The sequence below is a fragment of the Manacus vitellinus genome, unplaced genomic scaffold, assembly GCF_001715985.3.
Source record: "Manacus vitellinus isolate BGI_N305 unplaced genomic scaffold, ASM171598v3 scaffold_93_pilon, whole genome shotgun sequence".
In the NCBI taxonomy this organism is placed as follows: domain Eukaryota; kingdom Metazoa; phylum Chordata; class Aves; order Passeriformes; family Pipridae; genus Manacus; species Manacus vitellinus.
Genome location: NW_021940884.1, coordinates 1,183,854 through 1,198,923, shown reverse-complemented (window position 1 = coordinate 1,198,923; position 15,070 = coordinate 1,183,854). Strand labels below are relative to the sequence as shown.

The 15,070-nt window shown below is 47.4% G+C and overlaps 1 long non-coding RNA gene across 4 annotated transcripts in view; it reads left to right on the top strand.

The window, feature by feature from the left end:
• The window catches only part of LOC108642034, a 46,344-nt gene extending 31,951 nt beyond the window's left edge, over positions 1-14,393 (top strand). For all 4 annotated transcript variants that reach the window (XR_001922421.3, XR_001922424.1, XR_001922423.1 and 1 more), the window contains exon 3: positions 14,207-14,393. This is a non-coding gene — a long non-coding RNA (uncharacterized LOC108642034). The remainder of the gene's footprint in view (positions 1-14,206) is intronic.
• Positions 14,394-15,070: the final 677 nt, after the last annotated feature.

Here is a 15,070-nt window from a genome sequence, read left to right as displayed (position 1 = left end):
AGGGAAATATGATGCAGCCATTCCCCAGGAGAGCTGGGATGTCTGAATATAATTTTTTGATTGAACTTCAGTAGAGCTGTGCTTTACTCTTCCATGCTGTCTGCTTTCACAGGCAGATACCAGTCTGGCTTCTCTTTTCTGGGCATGGAAGACAGGGAGGGTCAGTGCATGCTTACAAATCTGCCCTCAGTTCACATCTGCCTTTTCGGCTGCTTGGTCCCATGGTACAATCACAACAATGCTAGAATAACTGTAAATCCAGTCATTTTTATGGGAACACATACAGTCTGTGCACACCTACACCATCAGTGGCTATTACTCAATAAAGCTGTCAGAGAGAGAAACATCACAGCATGTCCTTGAACAGTATCTCCTCAAGTTTAAACAGAGAAAAAGCTCCTTACAATTAATTTCTCATAAAAATAACAAAAAGATCAATACAAGCTGAACGAATGAATCAGGGTTGCTTCCTACGGCCGAGGAGAGGAACAGGGTTTGCGGCCACAGGTTCTGGCTCTGGGAGGGGAGTTGCTGGCCATGCATGTCACTCTGGCAGACCCGGTGAGAGCCCTCGGCTGCTAAATGGCAGTGCTGACTACATGCATTACCTTCTCCCAGAATTTGACTTTATTCTGGAGAAGAGCAAGAGCCCAGAGCCCTTCCTGAGAGCTGACAGGCCAGGGACCGCCAGATATCCCCGTTCTCTGCTTCCAACACAGTGAGAACAGTGTTGGCACAGTGACAACCCTGGAATACTGAGCAGGGTATGCTGTGCAGCCCTGATGTTCTCCTGTCTATAATGGCTGTCAGCACCTTCCTCCACACAGAACAGAGGCACACAGAAATTCTAGGCATCATTATTTTCACAGCAGTTCTTGGCCCCAAAAGGAGCTGTAGAAAGTGCTTTAATTTCTCGGTAGTGATTAGGAACAGTGCTTCCTTCATGACATACTTTCTTCATGTGCTTCTGAGGCTCCTGCAGAGCCCTTTGTATTTCTCTCCTCATGGTGTGAGTCCCAAGATGCTCCATTTAATGGATGTTACTTGGTTTGAAAGGTAAACAGCTTAAATGCTTTGCTTTCTAGCAGCCATGTCCTGCTGTAGCAGCTATCTCTCACTCACTCTCAGTCGTACTTTTTGTTACATGAACATGTTTAGATAGAACAAGGGTCTTTCTCTCCTTCAAATATTTATAGTGATGACTCGTGATGTAATCAATAGGGATAGCAGATTCTCACCCTGCACCATCACATCTTTATTCTTCAGAATGCTACTTGTTGCAGTGTTATAGCTAGGACTGACAAGATAAAGCTCAACTAAAACAAATTGCACATTATCTGCTTCCATCCTGTTGCTGCAATTGCAAAAGAGAACAAATGAAATTCTCTCAAAGGGGAGCTCTTCTCCCTCCTCCCATGGGAGGAGCGGTGGCCGCTGAGGCAGACAGAGAGCAGTTCCAGCAGAAGCTGTGCTGGGACACGTGCATGCCCCTCTTCCCTCACCCCCAGCAGGTGACTGCAGCGCCCTGTGCCCGGCTTCCGGATCCACATCCATCTCGCCTCCGTGCTGGATCCCAAGCACATCTTTCCCAATCCCTCTTCATTCTTGGCTCGATCAGCTCCTGGGAGATCCCCAGCTTTCAGCCATCACCACGGGTGATGCAGCAGCATGGGCTGAGCTCTTCTGCTCCTCTAGCACACCCAAGGAGGGGCAGCCATAGCTCACACCCACTCTTGTCTGGTTTCCTTGTCTCCTCCTTCAAGGAGAAACACTTTGAGGGAACTGGGGTCATAAGAGAGTTTTTTTTCTCCCTGTCGCAGCCAGCTGTGAGCCAGTTTTCATGGGGCCAAGGAATGCTGGTGTCCCATACAGTCCCAGCAGGAGATGCTGACAGGATCCTTTTGTGGTCAGTCTGAATGCTGGCCATCTGCTCCACCAGGCCTGGATCACAAAGTCCATGTGTTTGGTATTGCAGACCCCACAACTTGCCAGCACATACTGGACTTATTGAAAGACTTTGGGAAAGCAGACAGCATTTGTGAAAAGTGCTGTTCAATATGGATACGTGTACGCTGAACTAAGAGATAATAGGAGCTCTTCGTGTAGTGAGGTATGAAATGCATCCTTTTCAGGAAGCCATGTGCTCTTGTCATTGATGAGGAGTGAGCCCAAGGGAGTTCAGCACAAAATCTTTAGGTGGTGTATAATAATATCCACATGGTTCCTTTGTGCCTTGGAAGTATCTGACACTGTCTCAGTCACAGTGGGATGTTCTTTTGGGCATAGAAACTGCATTAAAGAACAATATGCTTGGGATAGATCTGCCAGGAATTGCTGGTTTTTTGCTCTTTGATGGAAGGTGGCTTCACTTTTTTGTTGTGTGAGGTAGGTATATTTAAGTTCACTTGACAGGAAGCCTCTTGACTTCAGCAAGAAGGCATTGCAGGCAACTCTGGCTTAGATGCCAAACAACTTCCCAGTCTTGTTGCTGCTCCTATGAAAGAGAAGAAAAGGATTTCTCAAAAATAAATCAAATTTGACCTGTAATTGGAGAGCATAGTTTGGCAGATGGCAAGGGAGGAAATAAGGGATCAGTACTGGGAAAGATACAGGCAAAATACCACTTGATTTCTGTCTACTGAAAAGGCAGCTCTTTGCTGGGACTCTGCCTCTGCACAGCTCCCTGCCTCAGTCTGTGAGTGCTGAACTGGGGACTCCTCCAGTCTGAGGTTGTGTGAGCTGTGACTGCTCTCGCAGAAGGAAAGGTGACTGATCTGAGCTAACTGACAAACCCCCGGAAAGCTGTTTAGCGTCAAAGATATTTAGCTAGCCATAAGCAAAGAATAATTTTCAAACACTCTAGGAAGTAAAATTCTACAGATTTTGAAGATACCAAAAGTGATGGATCATTATTACCTGGTATTAGGAATTATTTTTCCCATTTCCGTGTAGAAGAGTCAGGCGCATGCTGGTAGATGGAAGGAGCTGCAGTCCTGTGTAGCCTTAGTGCCTTGGTTCAGAATATCCTGGGCATAGTGGAATCAAGGAAGACTCTTACTTCTTTTTAGGACACAAGGATCATCTCCAAGCCCATCATTCCTGAAATGTCTTTTAATTGCTGAAGGGACAGTCTGTCTGAGGCAAGTCACTGAGCAGGGGACTGTGGTGAGGCCTGCCAGCACCCAGGCCCTGGACAGTCCCAGGGTAAACCCACGACAGCTTGACAGAGGTCCACAGCAGTAGAGCCAGATGTATACTCCTCTCCTGGCCTCCTTCAGAGGCACACAGAACGTTGGGAAGGGCAGGGGCTGTTAGCCCCCTCTTTGATGTACCTGCAGTACTGTTGCATTCTAGTAAGAATGTTGGGAATGAATGTAGGGCTTGAAAGTGCCAGTCAGCACCCAAATAATAATGAAATAATATAAATGCAGCAGCAAAGCTGATGCGGTTCCTATTAGACAACCGTGCCATATAGCCCCTGTAATAGAGATCTGAGGAGGCACTGCAAATTCCCTTCCCCATCCCAGTCAAAGGAGCCTGATCTGCTTTGAAAGCCTGCATTTTTTCCAGAACATCAAGGGTTTAGTTCCTTTGGACCTGACTGCAAATCCAGGAGACTTTGTATGTATTCCACAGGGCTCTGTCCCTGCAAACAGACTCCTTTGGTTTGCAAGTGAGTCAGGCCCAGGACTTGCTCTGTCTTCTCTCTCTTTATATTTGTATCACTGTTCTAGGGTGCTACAGAGAGGAGATGAAAAGAAGCTTGGAAGTCTGCTTCTATTAAAGTGTGAATTTATTTTTAAACCTCTTAAATTATTTACTTTGTCTACTTCTTTTTAATGACAGGTGACTATGTTTATGACTTGTTCTCTTTCCCAAGGTAGCACTTGGCATGAAAGGAATTAATTACTTGTAGAGTAAATGCAGCTGATGTTAATTTTCAAATAAAGTTTCAGCTTTGCTGAAATTTCAGAAAGAAAGTAGTGTTTTATAAATTAAACCCTGCTTTGTGTGCTTTCTTTTCAAAGAAGGCTTGCCATTTGGAAAGGCAGCAGGAACAGAGGACAAACACAGTAGATGAGGGAAACTTGTCTTTAAGGATATACTCGGTTAGCCATCAGTACCCAGCTGTGAGAGATGCCTGTGGCAGCCCATCGGCTGTATATGGAGTGAAACAGGCTCCAGCAGCACCCCAACACCTTTGGCAGGAATTGGTTCAGTGGCAAATTGCTGGTCTGTGGTAGGAGCTGCTGCTTTGAACTGACAGGGTGATTAAACTGGTTGCTCCCCTCTATGAGAGCATATGCCCTGTGCTCTACCAGGGAAACCTCATTCTGCTTCAGAGTGGTGCAGATTCTGATCCCATCAGAGCTGAACTGAAAGGATCCTGCACTGCCAGGCACTGCCAGCAGGGCTGGCGAACAGAGAGATTAAAGTGACAAGGTAGCTGTGTGTCTCTGCCCATGCAGGGCCTTTGGGAAGGGCTTCCAAGTGAGAAGGGCCTCTGGGACTCTCAGTACAAGTGGTACTCGCTGAGTGTGCAGCAGAGCTTAGGGCTCTGCACAGCTGGTCTGGTGCTGCAGCAGGAGCTCTTGGGGCTGTGAGCACCAAAGGGCTGGGGTTGTTAGTGCTGACACTCCAGACATGACTAAGCCATTTTGATAAAAGAGATGGAATCTGACGGTTTTACTATTTAGTTGTTTCTCATAGTTTTCAAATAAAAATAAATTGGCTTCTTTTAAAAGAACAAACTGTGGGAAAGCTTTGGTGAGCAGAAGCGAGTGGCCTCTGAAGCATGGCAGGTGTCTTCAGGTTCACAGACAGCTAATGAGCCTTCAGGGTGCATTGCAGAGGGCGCTGGACTGAAAAGCAAATGCCTCCACAGCTCTGGTTTTGCCTTGAGGCACTTGGGAATAGAAATGTTCCAGAGGAAGTGGGGCAAGGGGAGGTTTTGGGTTCTGAGGACACCACATTGGGCTAGGCTGTCCTGGTGCAAGCATTGGCTGGAGTAGGACTGCGGTACCTGTGGGTGAGCTCCTGGATCCTGGGGCTTTCCTCAGCACCTTTGTTCAGGTGAAAGCTGCAGAGGTTGGCCGTTCTTAGGCTCTTTGCACCTTTAGCTTTGCTCCTAAGGGCTGGTATGAGCTGGGCTATCTGTATCAGCTGCAGTTTGCCAGTGAAGGTATGTTCTGGATTATTTGGAGGACTTTGTTTGCAAAGACCCTGGGATCCATCAGAAAATGGCTGTAAGGAAAATGCCTTTCATCGTTCAAGATAAAGAAGATCACAAGGCCTTGGAGACATCACTTCACTCAGGAATTAAATTGCAGGAGTCATCTGGTGTCAAATAAGTTTCATTTAATAGGTTACTCAAATAAAGTTTCTGTAGAAATCAATATCCCTTTTTCCTGCAATTGACAGCTCAAGACACTGAAAATGGCATTTTTCATATAAGGTTTATTTAATTTTAGGAGGAAGAATCCCTCCCATACCTTCTGCTTGGCCCGGGCAGCTCTGGTACAAGGATAACAGCCTGCTGAGGTAGAAACCTGCCCTGTCCTTACCCAGGGGGACAATGTGAGGCCACTTTAACACAGACTTGCCAGTCTCAGGTGCAGTAAGGATGCTGTTGTCACAGGGCTATATCGAAAGTGTGTCTACAGCTCACTGAAGGAAACAGGGACAAGTCACTGTGTTCCCTCTTACAGATAAGCTTGGCAAGACAAAATGCCTTATTATATATCTTAACGGAACTGGAGTTTCTATAGAGGCAAGGGTCTGCAGGCTGTGAAGACTGGAGATAGCAACAGGGGTGCTTCTGGGTCCAGGGTAGGTGAATCCTGCAATTTCCACCTCCCTTAAGAACATGGGACACCTTTGCTCTGTGTTTTATTTCAGTCTGATGGTATCCCATGGGGAAGGGAGGGGACTCTGGCAACGTTCTGCACCATCACTCTGGAGAACTGTGTGTAGGAAATGAGAGCTGTTATTATTCCTACTGTAGGGAAATTGTTTTTGAACGCTTGCTGTTTCCACCACTTGCTTTTCAGTCTTGAGTAATTTCTGAGGCTGACATGCCATCTCCAGTTGCATTTGTCTTGTGTGCCATGACTGATGCAATTACAGTTGACATTGTCGCAGCATTTTGCACAAATGCCTTTAATTGCAGGCTAGCAGATGACCTCTGAAATAAGCAGCAGAAGACATCAATGCTCTAAACTTCCTTCACCTCTTGGGGTAACATGTGGCCAGTGTCAAGTTTTTAAAGCAAATGCTTTCTCGCTGGTTGTGTGCAAGAAGCAGTGTTATTCCATCACTCTGGCACAACCTGCGTGTGGGTTTCCCTGTCAGCATTTCTGGCCATGAGACTCCACCTGCAACAGATGAGAGTAACTGTGTTGGCAGTGGACATCAGTGTGACATGCCTGAGGGTGCACGAAGCACTTTGCCCCCTCTCAGCCCCTTGATATGAGTGCAGCCACTGTGAGGACAGGGGGTGGTGGGGGAGACTGGCCCCATGGCCAGGGCCAGGCTCTGCAGAGGTGCCTGTCCTCATGGAAAAGGAAAACTGCCAATCCCTGGGGATTTGCTGGAGGAGAGTGGCAGGGTGTCAGGGCTCTTGCAAATACTTCTCCAGGAAGAGGGATGACAGCACCATCTCTCTTCGTGGGTGGTGGGTGGGGGTGGGCAGGGAGAGGAGGCCCCTTGAAGGCAGGTTAAACAGTGAGAAGAGCAGTGGAGGTGCTGGGGACTCCTGTGCAAGCACAGGCACGTGGGACATTGACTGGGCCTGAAATGGAGAACAAATGTGGAAATTGCTTCTCCTTGGAGGGTACAGCTCCAGGAGGCAAATGCCAAGGGACAGCAGATGGGGGTGGTGGAGCTAGGCAGTGGGTAGCAGCTGGCTGGGTTGCTTGGCCATGCACCAGCCCTGGAGCTGCTGGTGGGGCTTGTGGGGAGCTGGTGCCGAGCATGCTGTGCTCCCCCATGTGGGGACGGCTATTGGACGTCAGAGGTGGCTACTGAGATGTCAGGGGCAGCTTCTGCTTTCTGAAGCTCCTTGCTGTGGATGGGAGAGGCTAGTTGGGCTGTGGGAGGGCCAAGAGTGGCTGCACCCCCGTGCATGCTGGCTGTGCTCAGCCTCATTGCTCTGAGAGCGCAAGAAGGCCCTTTCATGCCGTGGTTGGAGCAACTCACAGCAGCTAATCCAGAGCTGATGGCAGCTCCCTGCTCCCCACGTGCCTGACAGAATCAAGTACTGTGTAAAACCACCTGAGCTTTTAATGACCTCTTGCAGCCACAAACTGACCATCTAACTTTGCACAATTCGCTGAGATTCCATTTTACTCAAGGAAATAAAAATGATAGTTTAAACCATTTCAAATATAGCTGTAAATCCCTAACAACATTAACCTTTTCTAAAGTGTTAAACTGATCCCACGTGGATTCTCAAAAGTGCTATTAGGAGGAGGCATGAGATACTCTCTCCTGAACTTCAGGTTCCCAAAGTAAATAACAAGCCATGCTGAGTGGGGTTTATTAGCTTTCTGTCTGTGCCTGCCTGTCTCCTCCCTCTGTTCTGAGTCATCTAATATAGGCACTTGTGCTTGGTGAAGGCAAAAATTCATGGACAGCATCACAGATGTGGGGAGGGGACTAGGGGGATACTGGGGCCCAGTGGGGGTGCAGCAGCTGCTGGGGGAGTGTGAGAAGCATGAGACTGTCTGGCCTGTGCAGCCGAGCAGCTCCCTTTGAAAGGATCTCAGGCTCCGGTGTTCAGTTGTCAGGAGGGCTTGGCTGGAGACAGCAATAGTAAGGAAGGGTTTTATGAGGCTTCTGGCTTCATTTTAGAAGACCAGATGTGCCAATTGGGTGCACTGGCTGAGAGAAGGGGATGAGGACACTGGCCTCTCTGGGGCCACAGAGGATTGTTCCTAAAAGGGTAAGGTGGCCTAAAGGAAACACTTTTTTGATAATAACACCACAGTCCTGCACAGGCAGGAAAAAACAGATCAGGGCTTTTTGACTAAGAATATACTCCTGACATGGCACATGTATCCGTGACAGTTTAACAAGATGAATACCATAGTGAGAAAGCTGAGAAAAAGGAAGAACGTAAACATAAACATGAATGAACACTGGGATTTAAGGTTTAAGGTTCATTTGCAGATATCCCAAATGTTCGTAATCTCACAGCCACGAAGAAGACATCTCCAGTATTAAACAACCTCTTGTGCAAGACAGAGCTTATGAAAGTAGCTGTTGCATGGAGCAATATTTCCTAAGCATTGCTTAAAAAAAAGGATATGGGAATAGATTCTAGCAGGGACTAGTCTGAGACTGGGAAGGGAGGGTGGGTGAGCAGGGCCAGAGCACTGGAGCTGCAGGTTGAAGAGGTTTGCAGAGGGCCTTGCTCGGACCCTCTGAAGCCTGCACAGGGATCTGTGTGCTGTCAGGAAAAGGAGGCAGTCAGAGCTCAGGGCTAGGCAGGGCTGAGCCCTTGGGACGCCCTTCTCTTTCTGGCTGAAAGAATCTATACTGGATACACAGCCCACTGGGATGGAAATCTTGTCTGGGTAGCCCAGCTGCAGCTCAGCTGTGCTGGCAGAGGTAAGAGCTGTCATAGTCCCATGCCAGGGGCCCTTGGGCTATAAGAACACTTCATGGTTCCCATCTTTTCATAGCTACAGAGCTTTCAGTAGTATAAAGTCGATTTTTATTTGAACATATTTGTCATATTAACCTAAACCATGGGCCTGGGCTGCAGTTTGCCCCTCTGATAAACAAGGATAAGCATAACCAGTACTAGCTGAGAAAGGAGATATGGCAGTAAGCAGAGTGTTATTGAATAATGTTATTTTCAGAAGTGCAGCTGCTTGTCTCTGACAAATTAAAAAGGAAAACATCTGCAAGGTACACTGGGAGGAAAATACTTCAGGAGAGATTTTATCAGGAGTTAGAGGTAATAGTCCTGTAGACACAGTCTTTCGGTGCTCTGCAAAGTATTATAATGCTAGGTAATAGTGTTCAGAGAGCCAAAGTAGGCATTTGTATGCACTTTGCAAGGAATGGTGTGTTATTTAAGTGTGCTTTCCTCTAAGAGTCTGTATTCTCTAATTCTCTGTCATTAAATATGAAGAGTTTCTTCCAAATGAGGAGGGAGTTCAGCCTTCAGTGCTTCTGGTAGGAGGGAGGATATATGGGCCATCTTCCTGTGCCTTCGCCAGGCTGACACCAGCCTCTCTCGTGGTTTTAACTGGACACTTTAATAATGAGGCAAAGACAAGCACAGGAAAGCTCCTACCAAAACAGCACACCCAGTACTCTTGTTCCCCATAGCACACCTAGGAAACACCTCCTGGGCTTGCTGGCCTGAGCAGGCTCAGCTGATGGTGGGAGCAGGTGAATGGAAATGAAGGACTCTGTCTCCTGCTGTAAGGCATGTAGTGGACATACATCTGGTCTTGAAAAGCATATTCATACTTTGTAATGCAGATGTATTTCTCCTGGAGATGATCTGTAATGCATCAGAGGGGAACACACGTGGGGAGGTGAGGAAGAGGTACTGTACTCCTGCCGTCTCACACCTTTCCTTAACAAGATGAGCTTCAGGGATTTACAGTCAAACAAAAGGTGAAGATGAACCTCTTGTAAATGGTAGCACTTAAAATTCGTGCTGCTTTGAAGCTGCATGCTGAGCAGATGCTGCATGCACAGCCATTGCCCTCCTGAGACGTGGGTTTTAATTCACCTCCGTTTATGTCACCTGTTCCCCATGTGTTTGTGTTACACTGCTTAGCTCCCAAGGTACCTGTGGACAAAATGAGCTTTTGTTCCACCTTGTGCTGCTCGAGTCTTGCTCATTCTGTCACAGGGTGTTGGACAGCACGAGATGTGGCCAGGCTGAGCCAGACATTCCGAATCAGTCCCACAAAGCTCTCATCTGAGGAAACTCTTGGACATCTAGCCATGTTCTTACACCTCCTGCAGCATGTGGTGTGGGGGTCACTGGGGAAGTTATCAACAAGTTTCCAGAGAAAAGGAGCCTTTCTGGGCAGTCAGCCTACCTTACTGTGTGAGGGGAGCACTGACTGCAGTGATGCCTCTTCGTGGGAACCCACTTGCATGGGGAACAGATGGCATGCTCTGAGGGCTTTGGTGTGCTTGTGCTGGAGCTGGCATTGGGGGTGACACATGTAGGACTCCTTGGACAGAGGAGGAAAATCGTGGGGAGCAGTCAGGAAGGCAAGCTCCCTATGGTCCTTGCAGAGTTCTAGTCATCTGAAGACCAGAGCAATGTGCTGCAGAAATAGGTTGTCCAACTCTAGAGTAAATGTGAAGCCTGAAGACAGATGTGGTTGTGGGTACCCAAGGAGCTTCTCATCTGGAACTGCATTAAGTATCTCCTGTGGGACACCAGAGAGCATGCAGAGAGGAGCTGGAGTGCCTCATGGACTCACTACAGCTAATTCTTGCATGATTTGTAATTATAGGACTCTTGAATCTGCTTATTGCCCCCGGGGCGTGTCTTGCACATCTTGCATTGGAAAACTGTTGCTCATGAGCACAAGGCTGCATCTACAGCACTGGGCTGAAAGGTTCTGAGTAAAAGAAAGCCATATACTCTCACTTGTGTACTTGTGGCGAACAGAGAAAGGATATTTTGTAGAATTAATTCTAGTAGCATTTGGATGCATTCTCCAGTGTCCGTGACTCATTCAAAGAGCCAGTGAAAGGATGGCACAAGCCCATATTCCAGGGATATGCTTCCAAGTGTCTCAGGCTAGCTGGGCTAGAGCTCTGACCCTTGTCTGCAGGACGTCAATCCTCTACATTAGTTATGTTTCCCTGGACAAAAACAGCAAACTGTGGATAAACCTGAGATAAATAGTTTCTATAGTCCTTGGCACTTCTTTAGCAGAGGGAAGTTAATCAATGTAGTTTATTAAATGTCTTACAGCTCTTTTTCAGTCATGGTTAGCCATAGGTGACCATCTATTTCCAACATGATTGTACTGGAGGGAAGTGGCAGGGTTTGCTGCAGCAAATTCCTTCAGCTGCCAAAGCGAGGTTTAGGGCTTGGTGCTTACCATGCTGCTGCAGTACAGATACATCCTTTAAAAATCAAGAAAGAGATGTGGATTGGTTTTTTTTTTTTCTTCAAAAAATGACATTTTGAAGTAGGTTAAATCTACCACTTTTCCACATTTTCTTAGAGAGAGATTTTTGTTCTGGCTGTTGTACGTGCTTTCCATGAGAAATTATTTATAAGCTCCTCAATCCCTCGTCTACTCTTCTTGATGTAACAATAGTAGATCTGGAGGAATGACCAAGGTTAGTTTTATAGTCTTGCTTCAGATGTAGTGCCAAGTTATTCAGTGCTTCGTTTTGTTAGTGCCTGAACCAAGGGGCAATTTATCTCAGCAATGTCCTTCAGATTATACCTATATACCATTTTACCAATAAGGCATGCACCTGCTGCTCCAGTCCCAGAAGAAATCAATGTTTCGTTTCAGAGATGTCAGTTCTTTGCTCTCCCTCCTTTTGCCATTCTTATGAAGACAAACTTTTTAGGGGGCATGGGAAGAAATACAGAAGAATTGTGGAAAAACCTCCCCTACTTCAGCTACGACATCCTGTTCAATTACGAATCATAAAGAAGCTCGCTGAGGGCAAGGTCGTCAGGGTTTAAGTGGTGAATAAACATGAACAGGATGGGACATGCCCTTTGTTGGGGTCTGTATGGACGGGATGGGGCGCAGCCTTTGTTGGGGTCCCCTCCAGATGATGGGCCTAGACTGCTGCAGTCCTGGAAGGAAGTGTACATGGCATTGCTGTCTTTGCTGGACAAATGCAAAGCTGTAGCTCAGTTCCTTGCTCACAGCCAGTTATCTATCCTGGCACTGGTGTAATTCTAATACATACTTTATTGCTTGTCAATATTTTAACCTTCCTGGCACATTATCCCCTAGGGCAACCGAGCAGCCTTAATAATATAGCTGATAATTATCATCCTGGTGAATAGAGTTATCACTGGGGTCCTGTATAAATCACGTGGAAAAGATGACAGATTTCACTGGCTGATCATTACAAAAATGGGAAGAGGTGACAGCTTAATGGGGAAGGTAATAAAACCAACAGTGAAGTAATTTTTAATATAGGCAATGATTCTCAGGCTTTTCTATTTGTTTTCATGCTAATAGAAGATAAATGTCATATTAGGAATAAGACCTGAAATTTCTATTAAAAATATTTGGAAAATTTCATTAAATATCAGCAATTCCCAGCTCAAGAAGTGGCAGCATGGGTCTTAATTACATCTCTTAATTACCTGTATGAGGTCCTTAGAACCCAAGTGGGGAATAATAGTATTTGCTTTGCTTTCTTGGTGTGCTGCAAGGGGTGATGTTTCTAAATGCTGGCCACTGGTGGAAGGCAGGACAGCAGTCCTGGCAGGGATCCTGAATCAGGTACATCATGGCTATTTTGGTAGGCTGCAGGTTTCACAAGAGATCCAAGCTGTCATAAGCAAAGAACAAGACTTCAGCGCAGGTGTGAGAAAGCCCTGCAGCAGTACTGGAGCTGTGAGAAAGGGAGGGTGCATTACAGAGTGGACAAAGGACTAAGGCACACTCACCAGAAATATATGACGGACTGGTGTTTGCACCTGTAAGTTACCTGTTAGTATTGCTGGTTGGTCCTCTGGACTGCATGCTATGAAAGTGCATGTGTGCAGCCTTCGGCATTTATACTACACACTAACAAAAGGTTTGGGAGTATGAGTGAGCTGTGGTGGGACTGCAGAGTGAGCAGGAGTGTCCTGGGAAAGGGCCACAGCTCCCTGGGTGAGACCAGAGTAACAAGCAGCTGAGAGAGCAGCAGATGGGAGGCTGCCAGCCCAGCTCTCGGCGGGAGCCTGGGTGATCCGGGGAGGGACCGGGGCTGGGGCTGGAGGTGCTGTGGGCACTGTTGTGTGTTGAGTGGGTGCTGGGGCTGAGCAGGTGAAGACTGGTCTGGTGCTCCCCAGCAAAGTGCGGTTGCTGCCTGGGCATCATCCTGTGCACCGCCTACCTGTGGAGCCAGTGCTGCCACGGCTGGGAGAGCAGGAACACCTCTTCCCAGTCAGCAGCCTGGCCTGGGCTGGCTTGGCTCTGGATGGTCTCCTCAGCAGTGATTAATGTGAGGATGTCTCTGGGATGCAAGCTGGGGAAGGGAGAGCAGTGGAAAATATATTTGTGTCTGTGCTTAACATTCACAGTGCATTCTCTTGCATTTCTTCTAAACAAGCACTATGAGGTCTGAGCCCCAGTACCTCTAATCTAGTGAGGGCCTTATTGATCAGGTCTTGCTATTTGGTCCCCTGAGCCGCCTCGTGTTGCACAAAAGGGATAAATTGCTCCTTATACTTTCAAGAGTCAGAATGTTTTTAGTGTATGTAGACCCATATGATAAATACAAAGGCACAGCTGGGAGGAGACTGGCAAAAAGCAGAGGGATAATTAACAGCTGGAACAGCACAAACTAGTTCCCAAGCCCAAGCCCTGAAGGAACACGATACATTCATCATGCTGCTCTCTGGGCTGATGCTGCAGCTCTGGGGTGCGTAGTATTGAATTACAGTCTCTAGAAAATATTGTTTGGGGAATGTTGAGGAGAGCTGGTAAACAATGTGCTAGAAGGTGACAGATACATTTGCAGCTTCATATAGGGCTTTCATAATAAAAAGAGCCATGCGGGGTTTTCCCCTCTCTGCCTGCCTGTCAGAGCTGGCAGCAGGCAGGCTGCCAGGCTTCGGTGGGGGCCGGCAGGGCCGGCAGCCATTGGGCTTGCTTCCTTCTGATGACTGTTTTCTTTAAAATATTATTTTGTTACTGTGTGAAGCACTAACAATGGCTGATAAATCTCAAGCTTAATGAAGCACCATCCATGATTCAGCTGCTGTAGATAACAACATATAGAAAGAAGGCTCTTAACTCTGGATTTGGACTCAGTCTAGCCTGGACACCCCTTCTGGACTCTCTTGTCTTCAATGTGGTGTTACAGAGGATGGCACAGAGGCTCCCAGCTCAGAGCTGCTGCCCACATGATCTGGGCAGAGCTGGTGATCAGGAGCTGCACTTCAGCCGTGTGGAGGTGTGGAAGATGGAGGCAGCCAAAATCTATGTGCTTTGTAAGATGTTTTCCTTTCTATCCTCTTTCTTCACAGGAATTTATTCACAAGACTCTAATCTAGGATGACCCTTCACTCGTACAAACCGGCTGACGAGTGATGGCAGTGTCCCCCAAGTCGAGCTCACAACATGCTCAGGAGCTGCCTTCCTCTGGAGCATCCTGCATCACAGCCCCAGGGCCCTGAGTGCAAGGTGTATCTGTGAACCAACAGTGAAGCACACACCAAGGTAAGGGAGGGGGAATCTCATTCAAATGCCACATCCTTCTGGCAGCACAAACTAGGTATTTGCTTGCTTCATTGATTAAATGGGGGACTCCCACAGCCACGGTAACCAGTGGTGTCTGTGCACAGGGGGTGAACAGGGGATGAATGGTGAGGTTTTCTCTGATGATGAAAGGGGAAGTTTTAAGGTGGTTTGCTATCAATTAAAAAATACCATGAGAATCTTGAAGACAGAAAAAGACACACAAGAGCTGAATACATGGGAAAATCTACAGCAGCAGTATGCTGCTTCTGGACGGATTTTCCTGCACGTGGAGTGAGTGCTCCCAGCAGCACTGGAGCACATGATGTGCACCTGGATTTCTGGTAAGGATGCATCATATGCTTTCTGCAGAAGATGTGGAATTTAAGGTTATTCCATCCTTGCTTATGTGCCACCCCCACCCTCAAGGAACATGAGTGGCAACTGATATGGCATTAGAAATACTGCTCAAGGAATCCTGACTGCATGGAAGGTCCTGAGCCAGGGAGCTCCGACTCACCTGCTCAGTGAGCTTCTGCTCAGCTTAGAGTTTCTGGGTCCTCATGGCATCAGAGTGGCAGAGTGTGAGTCCACCTGCCCAGGCTGGCCAGCTGCCAGAGGGGAGCTTTTGTGGTGGAGAGCCAGGCACCCAG